Below are 8,491 nucleotides of genomic sequence, written 5' to 3'. Positions count from 1 at the left end.
AAAATGGATGGACCTGGAAATTATTATATTAAGAAAATAAGCTCAACTCAGTAAGACAAATGCCATATTTTGAGTTAAATAAAAATGAAAACAATTTTGTGCCAGAACATGTAATATAAGTGCCTACATTAAAAACAAACAAACCAACAAACAAAAAACCAAAGAGATTTCAAATAAACAACCTAATGTTTTCTACAACTGAAGAGCCTCAGCATCAGTCCTTGTTTTACAATTCATTGCAAGACAATGGAAAGTTTGCATAAATCCTTCAACCCTTACTTCCTTATCGTAACCGAGGGATGATTTTAGTATTTCTTTTATTAGGTTTTCCTGAGAATTAAATGTGTGAATGCATGTTAGGAACTCAGCACAATAACTAATACATAAGAAACATGAAGAAAACGTTATTTATATTGTATTTTCTGCTTAGAAAATAAGGACTGATTAATGTGTGGCAGTACAATGAAGTACACAGGAACAAGCATGAAAACACAATAAAAATGGACAAAATGCATAATTTTTATCTGTTCTTAGAATCCTTCCATAAATTGCTGATCAGACATATCTATCCCTTATATTAACATACTGATTTTTTTAAAAATCAGAGCTATAGCAAAAAGTGAGAGACACATTGTAAAAACAAACGTGTCCCTCCACACATAAGCTCTGGCCTCTCAAAATCAGAGTAAATAATTTAGTCTTGTTATCAACAGTGAAGATTCAATTTAGCAGAAACAAAAGCAAAATGCATTTCTCACTGATATCATAGAAATAGATGAGTAGAATATAAAAGAATACATGTGGAGGACTGCACTGTTAGTGTGAGATGAACAACTGATTAATTTTCATCTCCAACTTTCTTTGTACTTTAAACTCCAGGGTATTTTCCAGGGATTCTTCAGGAAAGATAGTGAAGTCCCACCTCTATCAGAGGAAATGAAGGGAAGTTTGGTTAAGAAAACTTAGTAGGCCATGGAGACTTGGGTTGTTCATTGTTCTCAATTAAGGATTATTCATAATTAGACAATAGGAAGCACAACAGAAAAATAGTGATTTCATAAGGCAGCTCCTTGATTACTCTTAGAATAATTCTCAGCATCAGGGGACAAGCTCTCTCAGGACTTTTATTTTTAGAGTCTTAAGATTTTTAGAGCCAACATATTTTTCAGAAGATGAGGAAGAGTTTTCAGAAGACAATTTATCTTTTTGGACTCAGTGCAAATGCTTATCCTTGAGGACGGAGCCCATTTATCTAACATGAGCTATTGCCTCATATATTTTCTATTATTTACAATCATGGAAAGCGGAGCCCTGAAAATGCCTTTTACCTGTGCAGTCAGGTAAGAAAGCATAACTAGAGGCAGGCTGGGAAGTTGCCCATAACTTTCCGTGTTGTGACCTGTCTCTTGCTGGTATTAGAAAAAGCTGTTTAAGATTTAGAGCTAGTTCCCCATTTTATGATGGACAGACTCCCTGTTGTGGGTCATGAAAGTACATCCTTTCCTATATTTTTACCATGATGTCCCATTCTCAATTCAATATGCCTGATTATTTAGGCATCATCTAAGGCAAATCCATAATCTCTAAATATTGAAACTGTAGTGAAAGAAATCATGTTACAGAGAGAAGTGCGACAATCAATGTTCTCTAAAACTCAGGAAAAAGTTGGTCTCTTGTTTGGTTTATTGTTTCTTGATTTTTTTCCCAATGTATTTTTGATGCAATTCTATTTTATGGGTCAGAAAAACTAAAATGATGGTTAGTGTTTAGAAGATTGTTTGCATTTTAAAAAAGTAGCAGTAAGGATTTTAAATATACTATACCTAGTTATCAAAGAAAGTTACTCTGATTGTTGGATGGAGGCCTTTTGTGGAAGTAGAGGTTAGTTCTAAAAACTCATGTCCAGAATAAAGTCAAAAGTGCCTAGACGTTTTCCTAGTTCATTTCCCTGTTGCTGGAGAGCTTCTCTTCAGGTTCCACCAAGCCCTGCAGTCCCATAATCCACGTATAAAATAATCACGCAGACACTTATATTACTTATAAACTGTATGGCCATGGCAGGCTTTTTGCTAACTGTTCTTATATCTTAAATTAACCCATTTTTATAAATCTATACCTTGCCACGTGGTTGGTGGCTTACCAGCGTCTTTACATGCTGCTTGTCCTGGCGGTGGCTGCAGTGTCTCCCCCTCCTTCCTGTTTCTCCAATTCTCCTCTCTCCTTGTCCCGCCTATACTTCCTGTCTGGTCACTGGCCATCAGTGTTTTATTTATATAGAGTGATATCCACAGAATTTCCCTTTCAATCTGGTCACTTCAAATCTACTTCCTCTCAGAACTCCAATCATTTCATCTTTCAGGAAGTGACATTGTGTAGGTCAGTCTCTTCATATTTCCTCCCAGTTTTTTTTTTTAAGATTTATTTATTATGTATAGTGTTCTGTACTGCATATATGTCTGCAAGCTGGAAGAGACCACCAGATCTCATTACAGATGGTTGTGAGCCACCATATGGTTGACTGGGAATTGAACTCAGAACCTCTGGAAGAGCAGCCAGTGCTCTTAACCTCTGAGCCATCTCTCCAGCCCCTCCTTTCAGTTCTTACTCTCCACTCATACATCCCACCTCTTAAAGTTTCTCACATATCTAGCTTGTCTTTCCTAAGATATGCAGATGCTACCCATGGCATCTATTTAAAGAAAAGGAGCAGAGAGGAAGCTGGTTCACCAATTCTATCTGCTGTTGTCAGAACAGCCGAAGGTAATGCTGGAACCTTAATAAAATATTCAAAAGAATATTTTGTGGCAGCAATCAGTATAGATTTAGTTCTAAGTCATGTCTCATAATGAACTACTTATTTATAATTCCTAGAGAGTTAAATCATTCACCGAATAAAATATTTTTTAGGTCAATTCAACAAAAAATGAAGATGAATATATTTCCTTACTAGAAGGCAGAGTTTCTTATTATGGAAAGTAAGAAGAGATAAGGAAAACACATTTTGTAATCGAGAAGAGCTGGCGACTTTGAAGAGAGTTGGTATGAAGCAGAGAGACAAGCTGCTATGGCATGATACAGCATAGATGCCAGGGACCCACTAGAGGAACTGTAATGAAGGTGAGTTCAACTTGGAATATACCTTCATAGCTGAGAGGTGAGTTTATTTGGTTACATAAAATTATTTAAAATATGCCATATGACAAAAGTAGGATTTCTGGGACCAAAGCCATAGATACTTAAGAAGAAATAATGGTGAAATAATGAAGAAACTTGAGCTCAAAGAAAGCAGGAGTTTTGTATTTAGGGACCTTAGAGAAGAAAGTCAGACCACAAGTAGACAACGTATGCAGAACAACATTTTTCATTAAAAGATGTCATTTGATTTCCTGCTTGAGGAAATGTTCAGGCTCAAAGTATAGTAGGACAATAAGTCCATCATCTACTATAGCAATAAGATTTTCAAAATATCTCAAATTAACACAGACTATGTGGTTTTGATCTCCCCTCCCACTTTCCATTAAATAGGGCTCCTTGACTTTACTGGGTATGTGGGTCAGGAAGAGTTGAATTAAACAGTATCTTCACATTAATAATCTAAGGACACGAGACTACTGCTATTTTAGAGATTTTCTACTTTTTCAGTATTTTATTCTTGACTCTTATTCTTAAAATTTTTCAAGAAGTATCTCAATAGATAAAGAAGAATGCTACAGTAGAATATTAAAAAAGCAGCATATCACAGAGCTGACTTACAGATGATAGTTTTATTAGAATGCATATTACAGGTGCTCATAGCCAGAGAAGAGCATGTGTGGACAACATGCTGCAAACCTCTCAGAGAATAAAAGTGTTAATGATGAATCTAAAATTTAAAATTAGTTAAATCACAAACCCAGGCTGTTCCAGAGCCAAACAATCTAATATTACACAGGATCTGAGGCTGGCTTATGCAAAACAACTATTCTTCTTCATCCTCCTCCTCCTTTTCTTCATTTTACCAAGAAAATTCTAATCTTGAAAGATGGATTGTTCTTGCTCCAGGCTGTGTTCCACAAACTATGTCATCTTTTCTTTTAGGTGATGCCGAATCAAACCTCTGTCGCTGAATTTTTCCTCCTGGGAGTGACCGACATACAGGAACCACAACCTTTTCTCTTTGCTGTCTTTATCACCATCTACTTTGTCAATATAACTGGGAATGGAGCCATCCTGATTATCGTCATTTCGGATCCAAGACTCCACTTACCTATGTATTTTTTCCTGGGAAACCTAGCATGTCTAGATATTTGCTACTCCACTGTGACAGTGCCGAAGATGCTGGAGAACTTCCTCTCCACAAGCAAAGCAATTTCCTTTCTGGGATGCATAACTCAGCTTCATTTTTTCCACTTTCTGGGCACCACAGAGTCCCTGCTGCTGGCAGTGATGGCATTTGATCGCTTCGTGGCAATCTGTAAACCACTTCACTATTTTGTCATCATGAATCGCCAGCTCTGTATCCTAATGGCTGTCATCATCTGGACCATTGCTTTTCTCCATGCTCTGCTTCACTCTGTAATGACATCTCGTTTGAATTTCTGTGGTTCCAACCATATTCACCATTTCTTCTGTGATGTTAAGCCATTGCTGGAACTGGCCTGTGGAGACACCAAGCTCAACCTTTGGCTGCTCAACACTGTAACAGGCACCATTGCCTCAGTCCCCTTCTTTCTGACATTTCTCTCCTATTTCTATATTATCACCTATCTTTTCCTCAAGACCCATTCTTGCAGCATGCTCCACAAAGCACTGTCCACTTGTGCCTCTCACTTTATGGTTGTTATTCTTTTTTATGCTCCTGTTATCTTTACCTACATCCGTCCCTCCTCAGGCAGCTCTCTGGATCAGGACCGGATCATCGCCATCATGTACAGTGTGGTCACTCCTGCTCTCAATCCACTCATCTACACCTTGAGAAACAAGGAAGTGAGGAGTGCATTGAATAGGAAGATGAGAAGATGGCTCCAACTTGAAGAGATCTGAAGAACTCTTCTGAGGCATAAATAACCAAGCAATGAGAAATTAAGATATATTCTTATGTATAATAGATGTACACATATATAACTGAACAAGTTGAGTAATGGAAAATATATGGGAAAATATGATCTAGTGGTATTAAACTATTAAGCAAGGGAAACTTGAACTTGTGGAGCTCTAATCATAGAATCTGTTTCCTGAATTTGCTTTTGGCATATTAGTTGGTAACTTTGACTTGTGACATACTCTAATGTGACTTGTATGTAACTGGTTATAGAAATATGTGTATACTACCCGTGTTTAGGATAAATATTAGTACTTTTGACTGTTTATCTGTCAACACATATTAGCTTGATGATTATCATTATGTTTTCTTATTTTTTTGAAGAATTATTGAAACTATGGTTACTCAGCTGGAAAAGTTAGTTGCAAATCACAAATGAGCTCCAGAAAAATTTCAGAGGCGGAACGTTTCTTTTAATCCTGATCCTGATTCTGTTACTATTAGAAGTTTTAGGGTCAGTGGGTAAGGTTTTATTTTTTAAATTTTATTATTTATTATTATTTTTGAGGCAAGATCTCCTGTACCTGGGTTGGCCTTGAATTCCTTATGTTCTTGCTTCTACCTCTCAATTGCTGGGCTTATAGGTGTACTACCTATATATAGGTGTACTACCTGCTTTATAAACAATTTAGACAATATATTTTACCAAGTCATCAACATATCATATATATATATATTATATATATATATAATCAGCATAAGGATGTTGAGATATTTTACATCTGACAGTCTAAACTCTTTAAGATCTGGGTGGTAACTTTTTCTCTTGTCCCAGCAACATTTGAAGTGTTGAGTAGCCTTAGCTACCAGTGTTTGAGTGATGGAATAAAGTCCAAGGTGAGAGTTCCTCATGTGGTTAGATATTTTTCAAACCTATTTTTATGTATTAAGTATTTTTATTTAATATTCATACATGCATATGATATGTTTGGATCTAATCCACCCCATTCCCTTTTCAATTCCTCCTCTATATATCCTTTATGTTTCCCACCAAACTTTGTGTGCTTTCTGGTAAGGAAGTAGATGTCTATAGAGAAACAGTGTTTACCGGGTATTAGACACTAGAAAGCAGTTGCACAATGAACTCACAATGGATGAGACTGCAGGCACAAGACTAGAATAAGATGAGGCCAGACAAAATTCCATGAATTCCCACCCCTGTCTGAGTATATTAGGCAGTTGATAGCTACTGGGAGAGGGAGAGTCACTTTCCTTTAGGAATGTGGGCCTGGAGAAGATACCCATGCTCTAGTGAATGAGCCCTCACATCCATGCACATAAAGGCAATATGAAATGGATTCAATGTGTATTCAGTTAGATTATTTTTCTGGAACCTTGTACTTTCCAGAGTCCATGGCCTTACCCCTTCAAACAAACAAAACAAAACAACTAAAGATATTAAAAAGAAATTGATAAATTTTATCATGGAAGGGATCTTTTTTTTTTTTTTTTACAAAAGTAAGAAGCTCTCTCCCTCAGTTCCAGAAACAGGGCCACAAGGCTGCAGAAGCTACAGCTGAGTCAATGAGGCCCTTTGCTGACAACCTAGGGCAGATCTGATGGAGATGTCACCACTGTTAAGTTCTCACAGCCAGCAAACCTTTCCTGCTGAGCCAGAACTCCTCATGACTGTAATGTAAAGATTGTAAGAGTTTCACAGAATCATTAAGTGAATGTTTGTTTTCCCACTCTCTTGTCATTTCAGTTTGGATCCAAGGAACAATGATCTCTTCTGACTAAGAGGTGGTACCCTTGTTAGATTTTCCTTTTCAAATAAGTGCTGTGCATTCTTTAGTTTACAATCTTTTCCAGGACTGGAGAGATGGTGCATTGGTTAAAAGCACTGTCTGCTCTTACAGCTGAATGTGATTCAATCCCAAGTACCACATGGTGGCTCACACTATTTGTAACTCCAGTTCCAGGGCATTTAGATGCCCTCTTCTGGCCTCCTGGATGAGTGTGGTTCATAGACATACAGGCAGACAACACCTCCCCCATTAAAACAACAACAATAAAATATTTTTGAAAATGCTTCAGATTTTGCTTTTTTTTTTAAATCATAGGGCATGCTTTTTATTTTTGTTTAAGTTGCCCAGGTTGTGTGTGTATGTGGATTTTTAAACATTAATTAATTAATTAATTAATTCTTCTCTCATATATTATATCCCAACCACAGTTCCTCTCCCCCCTTTCCCCACAGTCTCTCCCTCTGACCTCTGCTTTACCCCAGATCCACCCCTCTTCTCTTTCCCTTCAGAAAAAGGCAGGCCTCTCAGTGATATCAACCAAACATGGCATATCAACTTGCCATAAGACTAGGAGCCTCCCCTTATATTAAGGCTGGTCTAGGCAATCCAGTAGCAGGAAAAGGGTTCAATAGCATGTAAAGAGTCAGAGACAGCCCCTTCTTCCACTATTAGGAGTTGCACAAGATGACCAAGCTACACAACTATAATATACATGCAGAGGGTCTAGGTCAGACCCATGCAGGCTCCCTGATTGTTGGTTCAGTCTCTGTTTGCTCCTATGAGCCCTGGTTAGCTGATTATGTGGGGTTTCTTGTGGTGTCCCTGAACCCTCTGGTTCTTACAATTCTTCCTCCCTCTCTTCTGCAGGATTTCTTGAGGTCTGCCTAATGTTTGGCTGTGGGTCTCTACAACTGCCATCATCAGTTGCTGGATGAAGCCTCTCTATTGACATTTATGATCTAGGCTCTGGTCTATGGTCTATGAGTATAGCAGAGTGTCATTAGGAATTATTTCATTGGTTTTTCCTTGCCAGTCATGTTTGGTTCAATCCTAGGTCTCTGGGCTACCCAGCCTAGGGTTCCTGTCTCTTCAGGCAGTGTCAGGGGTGGGCTCCCTCTCATGGCATGGTTCTCAAGCTGAACCAGTTATTGGTTGGCCACTTTCACAGATTCTGCTCCACCTTTACCCCAACACATCTTGCAAGCAGGACAAATTGTAGGTCAAAGGTTTTGTGGTTAGGTTGGTGTCCCAATTCCTCCACTGGAAGCTTTGCCTGATTAAAGAAGATGGTCAGTTCAAGTTCTGTATCCCCCATTACTAGGAGTCCTAGCTAGCATTACCCTTCCAGGTGTCTTTCCAAGTAATCTCTCTCTTCATCCTTCCCCTACCTGATCCCTCCTGTTCCAGTTCACACCTGCCCTTTGTCCACCCACAATATCTATTCTATTTTCCCTTCCAAGGAGAAATAGAATAGATCTATGTGTCCCTCCTACACTCCTCCTCTTTACTGGGTCTGTGGATTGTAGCTTATTATTTACTTAAGAGTTAATATTCATGTATAAGTGAATACATACCATACCAGAAAGTATTTCTTTCTGGGTCTGGGTTATTTCACTCAGGATGATTTTTTTATAGTTCCATTAATTTGCCTGCAAATTTCATG

At 38.1% G+C, this 8,491-nt stretch overlaps 1 pseudogene; it reads left to right on the top strand.

The window, feature by feature from the left end:
* The first annotated feature begins 4,080 nt into the window (after positions 1-4,080).
* On the top strand, positions 4,081-5,484 carry LOC102918871 (olfactory receptor 12D1-like; annotated as a pseudogene).
* The last annotated feature ends 3,007 nt before the right edge of the window (positions 5,485-8,491 follow it).

Source organism: Peromyscus maniculatus, chromosome 21, assembly GCF_049852395.1.
Source record: "Peromyscus maniculatus bairdii isolate BWxNUB_F1_BW_parent chromosome 21, HU_Pman_BW_mat_3.1, whole genome shotgun sequence".
NCBI lineage: Eukaryota > Metazoa > Chordata > Mammalia > Rodentia > Cricetidae > Peromyscus > Peromyscus maniculatus.
The sequence above is the reverse complement of the archived record's forward strand: the minus strand, read 5'-3'. Positions and strand labels throughout refer to the sequence as shown.